At 52.2% G+C, this 15,744-nt stretch overlaps 1 protein-coding gene and 1 long non-coding RNA gene across 3 annotated transcripts in view; one reads left to right on the plus strand and one right to left on the minus strand.

The window, feature by feature from the left end:
• Window positions 1–2,436: 2,436 nt before the first annotated feature.
• On the minus strand, window positions 2,437–8,386 carry LOC120977563. The gene is made up of 6 exons (XR_005773923.1): window positions 8,288–8,386; window positions 7,544–7,574; window positions 7,318–7,435; window positions 5,836–5,969; window positions 4,628–4,682; window positions 2,437–2,965 (listed from the first exon to the last, which is right to left on the minus strand). It is a non-coding gene; the product is annotated as an uncharacterized LOC120977563 (long non-coding RNA).
• A 284-nt stretch (window positions 8,387–8,670) lies between these two features.
• The window catches only part of DDX39B (DExD-box helicase 39B), a 28,783-nt gene continuing 21,709 nt past the window's right edge, over window positions 8,671–15,744 (plus strand). For both annotated transcript variants that reach the window (XM_040442188.1, XM_040442189.1), the window contains exon 1: window positions 8,671–8,763. The gene's annotated coding sequence lies outside the window, so the exon portion shown is untranslated. The remainder of the gene's footprint in view (window positions 8,764–15,744) is intronic.

Raw genomic sequence — 15,744 nt, forward strand, 5'->3', positions numbered from 1 at the left:
TTCTGAATCTTCCTCTAATTCAGAATCAGACGTTTTTGTCGCTGGTCCCTGCGCCTGTTTGGAGCAGGAAGGGATTAATGAGGTATCTGACATAGCAGCCCTGATTTCTTCCCTAATAGTGTTTTTAAGTTCTTCCTTTAAGGACGGAACCAAGTCCTTAGAAATATTGTCAGTGCACTTTTTACAGACTTTCCTAGTAGAGGAATCTGAAAGTTTAACACAACAGATACTGCACTTTTTTGTCCTCTGACTAGTTTTTGCTTTCAGAGCACTCCCTTTCTCACTCTGTGCACATACAGAAAGAACATACAAGGGTTAAATATCAGAATATACTGCCTTAACCCCTGTACTGGTGGTATTACTCACAGATACAGATCCCTGAGTGGTCTCCATAACTTCACCAGGATCCAGCATGTTTCAGGGTAACAAGCAATCTTAGGGCTCTTTCACACTTGCGTTCTTGTCTTCCGGCATAGAGTTCCGTCGTCGGGGCTCTATGCCGGAAGAATCCTGATCAGTTTTATCCTAAAGCATTCTGAATGGAGTGAAATCCGTTCAGGATGTCTTCAGTTCCGGAACGTTTTTTGGCCGGAGAAAATACCGCAGCATGCTGCGCTTTTTGCTCCGGCCAAAAATCCAGAACACTTGCCGCAATGCCGGATCCGGAATTAATGCCCATTGAAAGGCATTGATCCGGCCTTAAGCTAAACGTCGTTTCGGCGCATTGCCGGAGCCGACATTTAGCTTTTTCTGAATGGTTACCATGGCTGCCGGGACGCTAAAGTCCTGTTTGCCATGGTAAAGTGTAGCGGGGAGCAGTATACTTACCATCCGTGCGGCTCTCGGGGTGCTCCAGTGACGTCGGGGCGCCCCAAGCGCATGGATCATGTGATCGCATTGGACACGTCATCCATGCGCATGGGGCGCTCTGACGTCACTCTGGAGCGCCCCGGGAGCAGCACGGACTGTAAGTATACTGCTCCCCCGCTCCTACTATGGCAGCCAGGACTTTAATAGCGTCCTGGGTGCCATAGTAACACTGAAAGCATTTTGAAGACTGTTCCGTCTTCAAATGCTTTCAGTACACTTGCGTTTTTCCGGATCCGGAGTGTAATTCCGGCAAGTGGAGTACATGCCGGATCCGGACAACGCAAGTGTGAAAGAGCCCTTACTGTTCCCCCTTAAATAGTTTTACCTTAAGACCTCAGATCAGAGGATGACCTCCGTCATAATCCTGTGCGATTTTGAATCTCCCGCCGCCGGCATGCGATCCACCCCGGAAGTGCTCAGGCCCCAAACCGGAAGTAAGACTGTGGAACGCATCCACTTCCGGTGACGACACTGAGCGCCGGATCGCAGTGTGGAGTTTAGCAACCGACCGGAGGGACTCCCTGAGTGTCCGGTCCCACGTGGACCTGTCTGCCCGCGCTAGCAGCAGGTAAGACAGGTCTTCAGAGCCCGTTTACCAACTAGGGTTCGGACTCCACTGCCTCCTCACATGGTATCCTCTTCTGTCTTCATGGTCGGCGACCATAAGAGAAAACCCTATCTCCTACCTGGAAGGACAGGAAGACACTGAGGAGCTGGAGGAGAGTCAAACTTATACTTCCTGTCCCTACCTGGTCGGAGGCGGGTCATCTCTCATGGTATGCCGTCATGGAGGATGAAAGGGAAAACGAGCGATTCCTCACTCATTTAACCATTCATACTCCTGAGGTTAGTTTGGTTTCATTCACATTCATGAAATTTGGTACAATATTTGCTCCATCTAATGCAGGCTTTACCAGTCTGCTGGGTCCCCCCTAACCAGTCATTAGACACCCCCTCCCCCTTTACTTATACACTTCCTAATAGCTGGCAGACATTGAGACGAGCAGTCCCGGCTTCCAGACCTTCTCTGCCCCCGACAGGACAGGCAGCAGTCAGTGCAGGGCTTTATAGACTACTCAAGAACTACATAAAAAAAAGACTCATTTTCTCAGCCAACATTTATGGACTTATTGTTGTTTCTTTATTGCAGAAATTCAGTTTACAGACATGTGAGCAGCTCCGCTCCACTTTTACAAGCCACAACCCTCTTTTACAAGCTCCATATACAGTCACCTACAATAATTCCTAAGGAGCCAAGATCAGGAGTGGATCATAAGGCGAGAACACACAAAGGAGAGAACAATTAAATTCATTCCTGTTTTGGCAACCTGAAGGCATGGCTGTGCCCTGAAGGCAGGCTGCATGGCTACTAGGGGCTTGAGGTTCTACATTTGTGGAAATCAAGGTCAACAGAAAACGCAGTGCAATCTGAAAGCAGCATGTTCTAGAGCAGCATGATCTGTAATATTGTAGGGAAAGATTCAGTAAAACTTGCACTGTATATAAGGGCTATATTACAGTAAAAGATTCTGCAGGCGATTGTCAGGAAGAAAGCGTTTGCTCGTTCATCGGGTAATCAGCGACACTTAGGGCTGTATTAGGGCACCTTCACATGTGGCAGAAAATTCTGCAACTGAAAAATCTGTTCCATATATTTGAATTGGGCAGCAAGCACATGGATCACTGCAAGCCCTATTAAGGTGAAGAGAACCGCTTTTCAGTAGTGGAATTTTCGGCCACAAAATGTCACGTGAGAAAGCGCCCTTACACAGCCAGATAATTGCTAACGAGCATTCCTACAAACACTAATTAGGGACGACCTATCTGACCCTCGGCTGGTCTCATACAGCCTTTAGTGTGCAGAGATATCTGATCACACCTCCCCTGTACTGGAGGGGTATTCACAGGGCTGCAGATAGAAATTACAGGTTTTACTGCATCTTCCCACAATACTACATATCAGTCCGCTCCTCCTGCGCCAACCAGGTGCCTTCAGATCACACTTTGCAGTAACAGGTCCTCCAAGAACTGGGCCCCCCGTAATTCTCCATGCAGTGCATCTAGGCTCCTGGGCTTCACGGATGGCAGACCGCACCTGTAATCAAGAAGATAATGAGTGCAGATCTATGCAGCAACATGTTAGGACTGTTACTGATCACTAGTGATGTCCGGTTCATGAACGAATCGTTCATTTGAATCGATTCAGTTCAGTGAACCGGAGGAGTCGATTCATTTGAATGATCCGATCCGTTTGAAACGGCTCTTCTCAGTCCCAGCAGACAATGAATGCAGACGCTCAGCTCACCACCTCACGCTGGCAGCAGGTCAGGAGCCTGAGGGAGGGACTGGGAGGAGTCAGTAATATGATCTTAGAGTGGAAGCTGCTTCTGCCAGCCCCGCCCCTCCCCGCCCACCAACCAATCACCGACCAGAGCTGAGGGGGCGAGGCCAGCACAGCACACTGCAGCTCTGACTCGAGTCCTCGGAGTAGTGCAGGGTCAGGGAGTCTAAATGAATCGAATGAGTCACAAGAATCTAAAGATCCGACTCAGTCAGTGACTCATTCGATTCATTGAGTTAAAAGAGCCGTGAGTCGTCAGACTGTAGAACAGGTTACATTACACTGAGGCTCTCGGCTCTTGTTGCAGCAGAGAGATAAAAGAAGGGACAGGAGCAGAGAGATAAGAGAAGGGACAGGAGCAGAAAAATAAGAGAAGGGACAGATGACACACAGAGTTAGATTACAGGTTGAACTAAATTAACCCTTTAGAATCAAATTGGCTTCTCAGGAGATATATATGTCATATATATCTCCTGAGAAGCCAATTTGATTCTAAAGGGTTAATTTAATTCAACCTGTAATCTAAACTCTGTGTCATCTGTCCCTTCTCTTATCTCTCTGCTCCTGTCTGTCCCTTATCTTATCACTGCTGCAACAAGAGCCGAGAGCCGACAGCCTCTACCTGTTCTACAGTCCGACTCCCGGCTCTTCTAACTCAATGAATCGAATGAGTCACTAACTGAGTCTGATCTTTAGGTTCTTGTGACTCATTCGATTCATTTAGACTGCCTGACCCTGTACTAGTACTCAGAGAGGAGTCGAGTCAGAGCTGCTAGACTGTGCTGTGCTTGCCTCGCCCCCTCAGCTCTGGTCGGTGATTGGTTGGTGGGCGGGGAGGGGTGGGGCTGGCACTTGCGAGACTGTACTACTAAGAGGACTCGAGTCAGAGCTGCTACTGTGCTTGCCCCGCCCCCTCAGCTCTGGTCGGTGATTGGTTGGTGGGCGGGGAGGGGCTGGCACTTGCGAGTCAGCTCTCAGCAGTCTGACTCACCAAGTGAACCGAAGATCCGATTCATGAATCGGTTCATTTGAATGAGCTGATTCAAATGAACCGATTCACCTAAAAGATCCGAACTTCCCATCACTACTGATCACACGATTAATCACTATTCCCTGGTAAGGGTACATTCACACTGCAGCCAGTACTGTCAAGCTACAACCTAATGTTGGTTCTTGCAAAATTGTGGCATCGTGCAGCCACTTCACTGCAGTAAACCGTGGTGTGACTGCTGCATGAGAACATAGCCTTCTAGTAACAGGGCCAGTTATACGCTGCCATGCTTAGCACCCCAGAAAGGAGGAGCGTGTCAGAGCGTTTACTAAGGCATCAGATTCTATTCAGAGACTCTAGTCTAGGTGTCATCAGCCACGCTCCTCCTTCATGTATCCCCCTATATACATAGTCTGTAGACTTACATCCAGTATGGAGACTTGCTCGGCCTCTGCAGTCCTGGGGACCACCACACTGAACCTGCAGACAAAAGAGAGATTAATATCCATGTGCATTTCATTACTGTATTTAAAGGGGTATTCCAGTAGTTACAGGTTAACCCATCCACAGGATAAGGGATAACTCAGATCTGTGGGGGTCCAATCAACTGTCACAACAGGGTCCCTGGAACCCCTGCAGCTCCCCTAAAATAACCAGAGCAGCCGGTCACACATGTGCAGCTACTCCATTTTTATGGGAATTCCATAGAGAAAAGTACACTCAGGAACTCCCCTAAAAATTAATAGAGCGGCCACTTACGAACGGCTATGCTGTCATTTTAGGGGAGCAGCAAGGGGCCTGCAGGGGGTACAGGACCCCTGTTCTCATGATCGGTGCTGGTCCCAGCACCCTATCCTGTGGATACAGGATAGCTTGTACCTACCAGAATACCCCTTTAACACCAAGCTGCAGCATCATTTATGCTACCTTTGGCACTCCAGCTGCAGTGAAACTACAACTCCCAGCATGCACATGTGCTTGGCTGTTCTCTAACTCCCATAGAACTAAGAGGATGCTTGGAGTTGTATCTCGAGCAGAGCGCCAGAGGTTTCTATAGATTACACAGAAGGTGTCCAGGTTTTACAGACAAAGCCAGAGGCTGATCTGAGGCTTTAGGGCGCTGCCACATTTTATTAAGGCGACTTTCATATCTGGAATTTTTAAAGCTGGCATAGAAACAGCGTGCCGGATTTCTCTGCACCTGGCACAGCGGTATACCACCTTCACTGCTGGACCCCATTGGCTATGATGGGATTCTGCCTGAATGCCAGCTTTCGGCCGGACATACCGACACATGCATTTTTTTTCCAGCAAAACCCAGAAAGTGGCCATATGCCCACCCTGGACCCCATTACAGTGTGAAATCTGGCAAGCTTCTTTGCTTGGTGGAAAATACCAAGAAAATTCATGCATTTTATCACGTTACTTGTCCAGACTTTCCCTATAGGAAAAACCCTGAAAAAACCCAGCCTGCATGCTGCCAGTTAACACCACTACAAGAACCATTGTAGCGGGTTTTATAATTTCCTATCGGCCAATGATCTGCCATGGGTTTTCCTGCACCCCTTTACTGCCCCCTGTAGACTGATGCTGTAACTACAACTCCCAGCGGAAATTTTGCTGCCATTCTCACCGGTGCAAGCATCAGGCAATTCAGTGACACCATCCACTCCATTTCAGACCCAGGGCAAGGTGCCGCCAAGCGTTACCAGGCTGGTGATCATGTGACCACAGGCCCCATACCTCTGGGTTACAATTAGGATGAACCTACAAACGAAAGAAAAAGGAGTCAATGAATGACTTCATCCCCAGAGTAATACACCGAGAGAAGACCAGCATCTCCCCAACTTGAGGTGCTACATGTACAACTCCAAGCAGGCTGTGCCATCTACAAGCTGCTTGGAGTGGTAGTTCTGCACCAGCTGGATAGGTCCTAAGCAATTGAGGCTAAAGCTACCAATACACAGACGACAGCCTGGCAAACCTGCTGCTTTTAGTGGGACCAGCTGACCACATAGCATGAATTCAGTGGCCCCTACAGCAGATGTCTGCATGCCTGATCCTGTCCTCAAGGGAGATGTACTCCGACACCTCTGGCGGTGGTCTGTGTGTATGGGTAGGTGGTAAACCCCGTTTAGGGTCCATTCACACATCCGTGGTGGATTGCGGATCCGCAATATACCCGTCCGGCACCCCCCATAGAACTGCCTATTCTTGTCCGCAATTATGGACAATAGGACAGTTTTTTTTTGCGAAGCCGCATCCCGGAAGTTCAGAGCCGAACTCTGGAAAGCACGTGTGCTCTCCGCATCGATTCCTGCTCTATTGAGAATAAATGGGTCACGATATTACGGAACGGATGCGGACGTGTAAATGGACCCTTATCCGAAGGTTAGATATGTGCTACCAGCCAAGAAAATGTCACTGTCCGTACAGATGAGGTCCTGCGTGAATCAGAGCGTTTACTTGAACTTCACGAGATATCAGAGACTCTAGTCAAGGTGTCATCACGTACACGCAAACCCATCACATGAAGGCCCTTAAAGGGGTCCTCTCACTTCAGCAAATGGCATTTATCATGTAGAGAAAGTTAATACAAGGCACTTACTAATGTAATGTGATTCTCCATATTGCTTCCTGGATTCATTTTTCCATCACATTATACGCTGCTCATTTCTATGGTTACGACCACCCTGCAATACAGCAGTGGTGGTCGTGCTTGTACACTATAGGAAAATGCAGCAACTCTGGTGAGGACTGGGAGCGCACATAGACGGCACTTTTTCCTACAGTGTGCAAGCACAACCATTGTCGTAACCATGGAAGCAAGCAGGGTATAATGTTATGGAAAAAAAATGATTCCAGCCAGCAAAGGAGGCAATATGGAGAAGCACAATACATTAGCAAGTGCCTTGTATTAACTATCTACATCAGGGATCAGCAACCTCCAGCAGTTGAGACAACAACCACCCCCAGCATGCTCCGTTTCCATCTTTGGTAGATCTGAGAAAAGCCAAGCAATTGTGCATGCTGGGAGTCGTAGTTTCACCACACCTGGAGTGCCATAGGTTGCCGATGGGGCTTAGGTGAGGTCCCCTGCCCACAGTGTCCTCACCTGGAGCCTGGACACATCACAGCGCCATCCTCCGCAGCTACTGGAAGAAGAGAATAGATTAGCCTCAGATGAAAGGCGGTCAGCCGGCCTTCGGAGGGTGGGGTGGTCCATCAGAACGCTGCGGTGATGACATCACAAGATGAGTCAGTGGTGAGAAAGTCATCATGGAGGAGACCACACAAGATCAGATGGATTAATGAAGGCAGGACGAGCCGCACACACTTACCATCTCAGGAGGACGGCAGCCGGGGAGCAACCTGCAAGACAGAGCAGAAGGGGTGAGCCGTCAGTGTACTGCAACCAGCCCGGCCGACTACAGACGAGGACCACCACAAGCTTACATACTGCCAGTGTGGAATAGGGGCAGGTCCTTAGAGAGCAGCCTGCAAGCTGACAGGGAACGCTGCCCCCCCCCCCCCCTCCATTCCTATGGGCGTGCCGAGAATAGCCAAACCATGCACTCTACTGTTTGGCGCTCCCATAGATATGAATGAAGGGTGGTCATGCGTAGGCGGTGTCCCCTCCCTCACTTTAGGGGCCCCGTTCTAAGGATAGGTGCGGGTCCCAGAGGTGGGATCTGCCCCTATCACACATTTGCAATATGACCCGCAATGTCCAAGATAAGCCAAAACCTTGTTCCAGATGAAGTTGTCCACCCTGAGATCACATGCAATGGCCCCGCCATCAGCTGCACACGTGCATGCTCAGCCTGGCCGAGGGTGCATGTATATGGGGTTACAGTACATGTAGTCCCTGCCGTCACACGATCCCTCCATCAAGCAATCAGCAGAGGGAATACTGTACATAAGGGAAAACCAGAAGCCCACATACAGGGTCCTCCACGTGACCCCGGACCAGTATAACCAGTACATAGGCCACGGATTAGAATGGACTAGTCGCAGACATTGCCTTCAACACATAACCTCCCCTATAGATAGCAGGCGGCCTCCTGCACCTATATTAGACATACCTCGGCAGACCTACTGCAGGATGGCGCCGATATCGAGCAGCTCTTCCACGGAGCTCAACCGCCGCCATCTCCAGACACCGGCAGCGCAGGGCACAGGAGAGAGAGCGCACGCGCCAGCGCTGAGTTTTATAGCCGCGCTGAAGGCCCCCTCCCCGCGCAGCAGCAATAGCGGTTCTCTCGGGTCCGAGCTGTCTACGCAGCTGCCTGACTCGAAATAAATAGCCTGTCTTTTTTTTTTTTTTTTTACTAATAGCGCTATTGTAGGACTGTGACTGTTAGGGAAGGGGCCTGCTGCCACGCGCATTCACAGTGTAGTTTTTTGTTTTGTTTTTACTATTATTATTTGAATCCGGCACGGAGAAGGACAGTCGCGGTTGGCAGAAGGTTGACAGGGAATTTGCCAACCAGCAGGCGCTCTCCACCGGAAGTAGTATCCTTGACGTTGGCGCCTTTGGAGAAGAAGGATAACGGTTGAGGTAAGCGGGATGTGATCCCGGCCCGGTATCTCCGCCATCAGGTCATACAGCCGTGCCCTGCGGCTCTCTGTGTGGAGAGGGGGGGCCGCCTTCACTCCGCTCTAAGTATTTCTGTCACAGGAGCCACAATGGCGGCGGGAAGACAAGATGGAGGCGCCCGGGCTCCTGTCCCTTCAGTGGGCTCCTCTGTGTCTTGTCGGCAGCCGCCATATTAGCTTCTCTGAGGAAAGAGGAGGCCCCTCGGGGCTCTGTATGGACCGGGCTGGCTGGGACTTGTGGTTCTCCAGGGGCTGGGACACTGCAGTGTGTCAAAGTACAGACCCCACCGGGAATACGGCCCCCCCTGAATAATAGAGGAGCCCAGACCCCTCCAGATATACAGACCAGACCCCCCCCCCCCCTCAATACAGACCAGACCACCCCAGATAATACAGACCAGACCCCTCACTGTATACAGACCAGACCCCCCCCCCCAGATATACAGACCAGACCCCCCCCCCCCCCGATATACAGACCAGCCCCCCCCCCCCCAGATATACAGACCAGACCCCTCACTGTATACAGACCCCCCCAGATATACAGACCAGACCCCTCACTGTATACAGACCCCCCCAGATATACAGACCAGACCCCCCAGATACAGACCCCTCACTGTATACAGACCAGACCCCCCCCAATATACAGACCAGACCCCTCACTGTATACAGACCCCCCCAATATACAGACCAGTACCCCCCCCAGATATACAGACCACCACCCCCCCCCCCCCCCCCCTTCCCCCCAGATATTCTCTGATGACTCTGCCATAGTCGGCCTTATCACAGGTGAGGACGACTCAGAGTACAGACTGGGACACAGGATTTTGTGGACTGGTGGTGGATTTCCGCAGACACAGACCCTCTGCTTTGGTTCCGGTGAACATACAGGGTACGGACAGTGAGGTGGTGGACTCTTATACGTACCTGGGTCTTCACCTGAACAACAAACTGGACAGGCCATAACACTGATGGGGCAGAGCGGACTGGGGCCATAACACTGATGGGGCAGAGCGGACTGGGGCCATAACACTGATGGGGCAGAGCGGACTGGGGCCATAACACTGATGGGGCAGAGCGGACTGGGGCCGTAACACTGATGGGGCAGAGCGGACTGGGGCCATAACACTGATGGGGCAGAGCGGACTGGACTGGGGCCATAACACTGATGGGGCAGAGCGGACTGGGACCATAACACTGATGGGGCAGAGCGGACTGGGACCATAACACTGATGGGGCAGAGCGGACTGGACTGGAGCCATAACACTGATGGGGCAGAGCGGACTGGACTGGAGCCATAACACTGATGGGGCAGAGCGGACTGGACTGGAGCCATAACACTGATGGGGCAGAGCGGACTGGACTAGGGCCATAACACTGATGGGGCAGAGCGGACTGGGACCATAACACTGATGGGGCAGAGCGGACTGGGGCCATAACACTGATTGGGCAGAGCGGACTGGACTGGGGCCATAACACTGATGGGGCAGAGCGGACTGGGGCCATAACACTGATGGGGCAGAGCGGACTGGACTGGAGCCATAACACTGATGGGGCAGAGCGGACTGGACTAGGGCCATAACACTGATGGGGCAGAGCGGACTGGACTGGAGCCATAACACTGATGGGGCAGAGCGGACTGGACTGGGGCCATAACACTGATGGGGCAGAGCGGACTGGACTGGGGCCATAACACTGATGGGGCAGAGCGGACTGGACTGGGGCCATAACACTGATGGGGCAGAGCGGACTGGGGCCATAACACTGATTGGGCAGAGCGGACTGGACTGGGGCCATAACACTGATGGGGCAGAGCGGACTGGGGCCATAACACTGATGGGGCAGAGCGGACTGGGGCCATAACACTGATGGGGCAGAGCGGACTGGACTGGAGCCATAACACTGATGGGGCAGAGCAGACTGGACTGGGGCCATAACACTGATGGGGCAGAGCGGACTGGGGCCATAACACTGATGGGGCAGAGCGGACTGGACTGGGGCCATAACACTGATGGGGCAGAGCGGACTGGGACCATAACACTGATGGGGCAGAGCGGACTGGACTGGAGCCATAACACTGATGGGGCAGAGCGGACTGGACTGGAGCCATAAAACTGATGGGGCAGAGCGGACTGGACTGGAGCCATAACACTGATGGGGCAGAGCGGACTGGACTGGAGCTATAACACTGATGGGGCAGAGCGGACTGGACTAGGGCCATAACACTGATGGGGCAGAGCGGACTGGGACCATAACACTGATGGGGCAGAGCGGACTGGACTGGGGCCATAACACTGATGGGGCAGAGCGGACTGGGGCCATAACACTGATGGGGCAGAGCGGACTGGGGCCATAACACTGATGGGGCAGAGCGGACTGGGGCCATAACACTGATTGGGCAGAGCGGACTGGACTGGAGCCATAACACTGATGGGGCAGAGCGGACTGGACTGGAGCCATAACACTGATGGGGCAGAGCGGACTGGACTGGAGCCATAACACTGATGGGGCAGAGCGGACTGGACTGGAGCCATAACACTGATGGGGCAGAGCGGACTGGACTGGGGCCATAACACTGATGGGGCAGAGCGGACTGGACTGGGGCCATAACACTGATGGGGCAGAGCGGACTGGGGCCATAACACTGATGGGGCAGAGCGGACTGGGGCCATAACACTGATGGGGCAGAGCGGACTGGGGCCGTAACACTGATGGGGCAGAGCGGACTGGACTGGAGCCATAACACTGATGGGGCAGAGCAGACTGGACTGGGGCCATAACACTGATGGGGCAGAGCGGACTGGACTGGGGCCATAACACTGATGGGGCAGAGCGGACTGGGGCCATAACACTGATGGGGCAGAGCGGACTGGGGCCATAACACTGATGGGGCAGAGCGGACTCTATCTGCTGAGGAGACTGAGGTCCTTTGGAGTGCAGGGGACGCTCCTCAGCGGTGGCATCAGCCATATTCTATGGTGTGGTTTGTTGGGGGAGCCGCTCATCTGTGGCTGAGAGACAGAGATTAGATGAGCCCATTAAGAAGGCCAGAGCCTCCTAGGTTGTCCCCTCGATCCAGGGCAGGAGGTGGTGACAGAAGAACTCTACCAAAATTACCATCCCTGTTAGACAATGTCTCCCACACCATACACCCATAGAGCTCCTTCAGTGACTGCTGCATCCTAGGTGCACGAGGGAACGTTATCGGAGGTCCTTCCTCCCAGCAGCGGTTAGGGTTTATAACCACCACTGGTCCCAGAAACCCAGTAGTGACTTCTGTGTTATGTTTTTCTTGTATTTTTACTCTTTAATTTCTAATTACTCTTATTTTGCTCCTGTTGTGAATGAGGTGATTGCTGCTGTTATGCCAAAATTTCCGCACTGAGGGACAATAAAGGGATTTTCTTCTATACAGACCCCTCCCTGTATACGGATCAGGCACCCCCAGATATACAGACCCCTCACTGTACACAGATCAGGCACCCCCACATATACAGATCCCTCACTGTATACGGATCAGGCACCCCCAGATATACAGACCCCTCACTGTACACAGATCAGGCACCCCCACATATACAGACCCCTCACTGTACACAGATCAGGCACCCCCACATATACAGATCCCTCCCTGTATACGGATCAGGCACCCCCACATATACAGATCCCTCCCTGTATACGGATCAGGCACCCCCAGATATACAGACCCCTCACTGTACACGGATCAGGCACCCCCACATATACAGACCCCTCACTGTACACAGATCAGGCACCCCCACATATACAGACCCCTCACTGTACACAGATCAGGCACCCCCACATATACAGACCCCTCACTGTACACAGATCAGGCACCCCTCCCTGTATACGGATCAGGCACCCCCACATATACAGACCCCTCACTGTACACAGATCAGGCACCCCCACATATACAGACCCCTCACTGTACACAGATCAGGCACCCCCACATATACAGATCCCTCACTGTATACGGATCAGGCACCCCTCCCTGTATACGGATCAGGCACCCCCACATATACAGTAGGGTTGTTGCGGGTATCGAAATTTCGATACCCAATCGATACTTTTGTCCCGGTATCGATACGATACCGGGATTTCCGTTTTTTCGATACTGGGCTGCGCTTCTGCGCAGTCTAGTATCTCTGAACATGAGCGCGCTGCTATCGGCGCGCTCATGTTCTCTCTCAGCAGCACGGGGAGAAGGAAGCTGTCCTCCCTCCCCCTGTGCTGCTGCCGCTGCCACCAATGAGAAGAGAGGGGCGGAGGAGGGGCGGCAATGAGAAGAGAGGGGCGGAGGAGGGGCGGCAATGAGAAGAGAGGGGGTGGAGGAGGGGCGGCAATGAGAAGAGAGGGGGTGGAGGAGGGGCGGCAATGAGAAGAGAGGGGCGGGCGCACTGCGCCCCCAATGATAGGATTACTATCGGAGCGATGGGAGGAGACATCAGCTTCACTAGTGGGCGTTCCTTTTCCCTGCGCTGCGATTGGACAGCGCTACAGCCAGGGAGAAGGAACGCCCACTAGTGAAGCTGATGTCTCCTCCCATCGCTCCGATAGTAATCAGCAGCATGTGGAGCAGGAGAGGAGACAGTAATGGGGCACTGCGGGCGAACGGAGCGGCGCCCAGGACTAAATGGTGAGTGTTGAGACATCGCTGGGCGCCGCTCTGTGTGGCCTAATAGTGAAAGTCTGGACTCATATACAGTAGTCAGTCTTTAACACATACAGGAGGCGGGTGCCGGCAGCAGAATCGCATTGCCGGCACCCTGCCCCTGACAGGGAGCTGCGATCAGCGGCAGTTAACTGCCGCTGATCTGCTAGTACCCGCCTCCTGTATAAAGGGGTAAAATCATTGGTGGTGCAGTGTGCCCCCCCCCCCCCCCCCCTCAATCCCCCCATCCCATTAAAATCATTGGTGGCACAGTGCGCCGGCCCCTCTCAACCCTCCAGTATTAAAATCATTGGTGGCAGTGGCCACAGGGACCTCTCCACTCCCCCTCATTGGTGGTGCAGTGGCAGCTTCTGATCGGAGCCCCAGCTGTGTAAGCCTGGGGCTCCGATCGGTTACCATGGCAGCCAGGACTGGTTGCCATGGTAACATCCCTGATGCTGTGTGCACAAAGCACAGAGCAGCAGGGACAGTGTGGAGTCCTATTCACCCTGATAGAGATCTATCAGGGTGAATAGGAAAAGGGATGAAAGATCCCAGGTTCTAGCCCCTAAGGGGGGAAATAGTTATTAAATAAAAAGTGAAAAAAAAAAAAAACACTAAAATATGAAGTATAAATCACCCCCCTTTTCCCAATTTCACATATAAAATATATAAATAAACATATTACATCGCCACGTCAGAAAAGTCCAAACTATTAAAATATAAAAAAAAAATCTAGGTGGTGAATGCCGGAACAGAAAAAATAAAATAAAAACTGCGCGATTCGCCATTTTTAAAAATGAGGAATGCACGTGGCTTTTTTTGTTTATTTTTTTCGCGTGGTATCGAATGGTATCGAGTATCGCAATACTTTTTCATGGTATCGAAACCGAATCAAAAATTTGGTATCGCAACAACTCTACACTGTACACAGATCAGGCACCCCCACATATACAGATCCCTCACTGTATACGGATCAGGCACCCCTCCCTGTATACGGATCAGGCACCCCCACATATACAGACCCCTCACTGTACACAGATCAGGCACCCCCACATATACAGACCCCTCACTGTACACAGATCAGGCACCCCCACATATACAGACCCCTCACTGTACACAGATCAGGCACCCCCACATATACAGATCCCTCACTGTATACGGATCAGGCACCCCTCCCTGTATACGGATCAGGCACCCCCACATATACAGATCCCTCCCTGTATACGGATCAGGCACCCCCAGATATACAGACCCCTCACTGTACACGGATCAGGCACCCCCACATATACAGACCCCTCACTGTACACAGATCAGGCACCCCCACATATACAGACCCCTCACTGTACACAGATCAGGCACCCCCACATATACAGATCCCTCACTGTATACGGATCAGGCACCCCTCCCTGTATACGGATCAGGCACCCCCACATATACAGACCCCTCACTGTACACAGATCAGGCACCCCCACATATACAGACCCCTCACTGTACACAGATCAGGCACCCCCACATATACAGATCCCTCACTGTATACGGATCAGGCACCCCTCCCTGTATACGGATCAGGCACCCCCACATATACAGACCCCTCACTGTACACGGATCAGGCACCCCCACATATACAGACCCCTCCCTGTACACAGATCAGGCACCCCCACATATACAGACCCCTCACTGTACACAGATCAGGCACCCCCACATATACAGACCCCTCACTGTACACAGATCAGGCACCCCCACATATACAGATCCCTCCCTGTATACGGATCAGGCACCCCCACATATACAGACCCCTCCCTGTATAGGGATCAGGCACCCCCAGATATACAGACCCCTCACTGTACACAGATCAGGCACCCCCACATATACAGACCCCTCACTGTACACAGATCAGGCACCCCCACATATACAGACCCCTCACTGTACACAGATCAGGCACCCCCACATATACAGACCCCTCACTGTACACAGATCAGGCACCCCCACATATACAGATCCCTCACTGTATACGGATCAGGCACCCCTCCCTGTATACGGATCAGGCACCCCCACATATACAGACCCCTCACTGTACACAGATCAGGCACCCCCACATATACAGACCCCTCACTGTACACAGATCAGGCACCCCCACATATACAGACCCCTCACTGTACACAGATCAGGCACCCTTACATATACAGACCCCTCACTGTACACAGATCAGGCACCCCCACAGATACAGACCCCTCACTGTACACAGATCAGGCACCCCCACAGATACAGACCCCTCAC

This window comes from Bufo bufo, chromosome 8, assembly GCF_905171765.1.
Source record: "Bufo bufo chromosome 8, aBufBuf1.1, whole genome shotgun sequence".
Classification (NCBI taxonomy): Eukaryota; Metazoa; Chordata; class Amphibia; order Anura; family Bufonidae; genus Bufo; species Bufo bufo.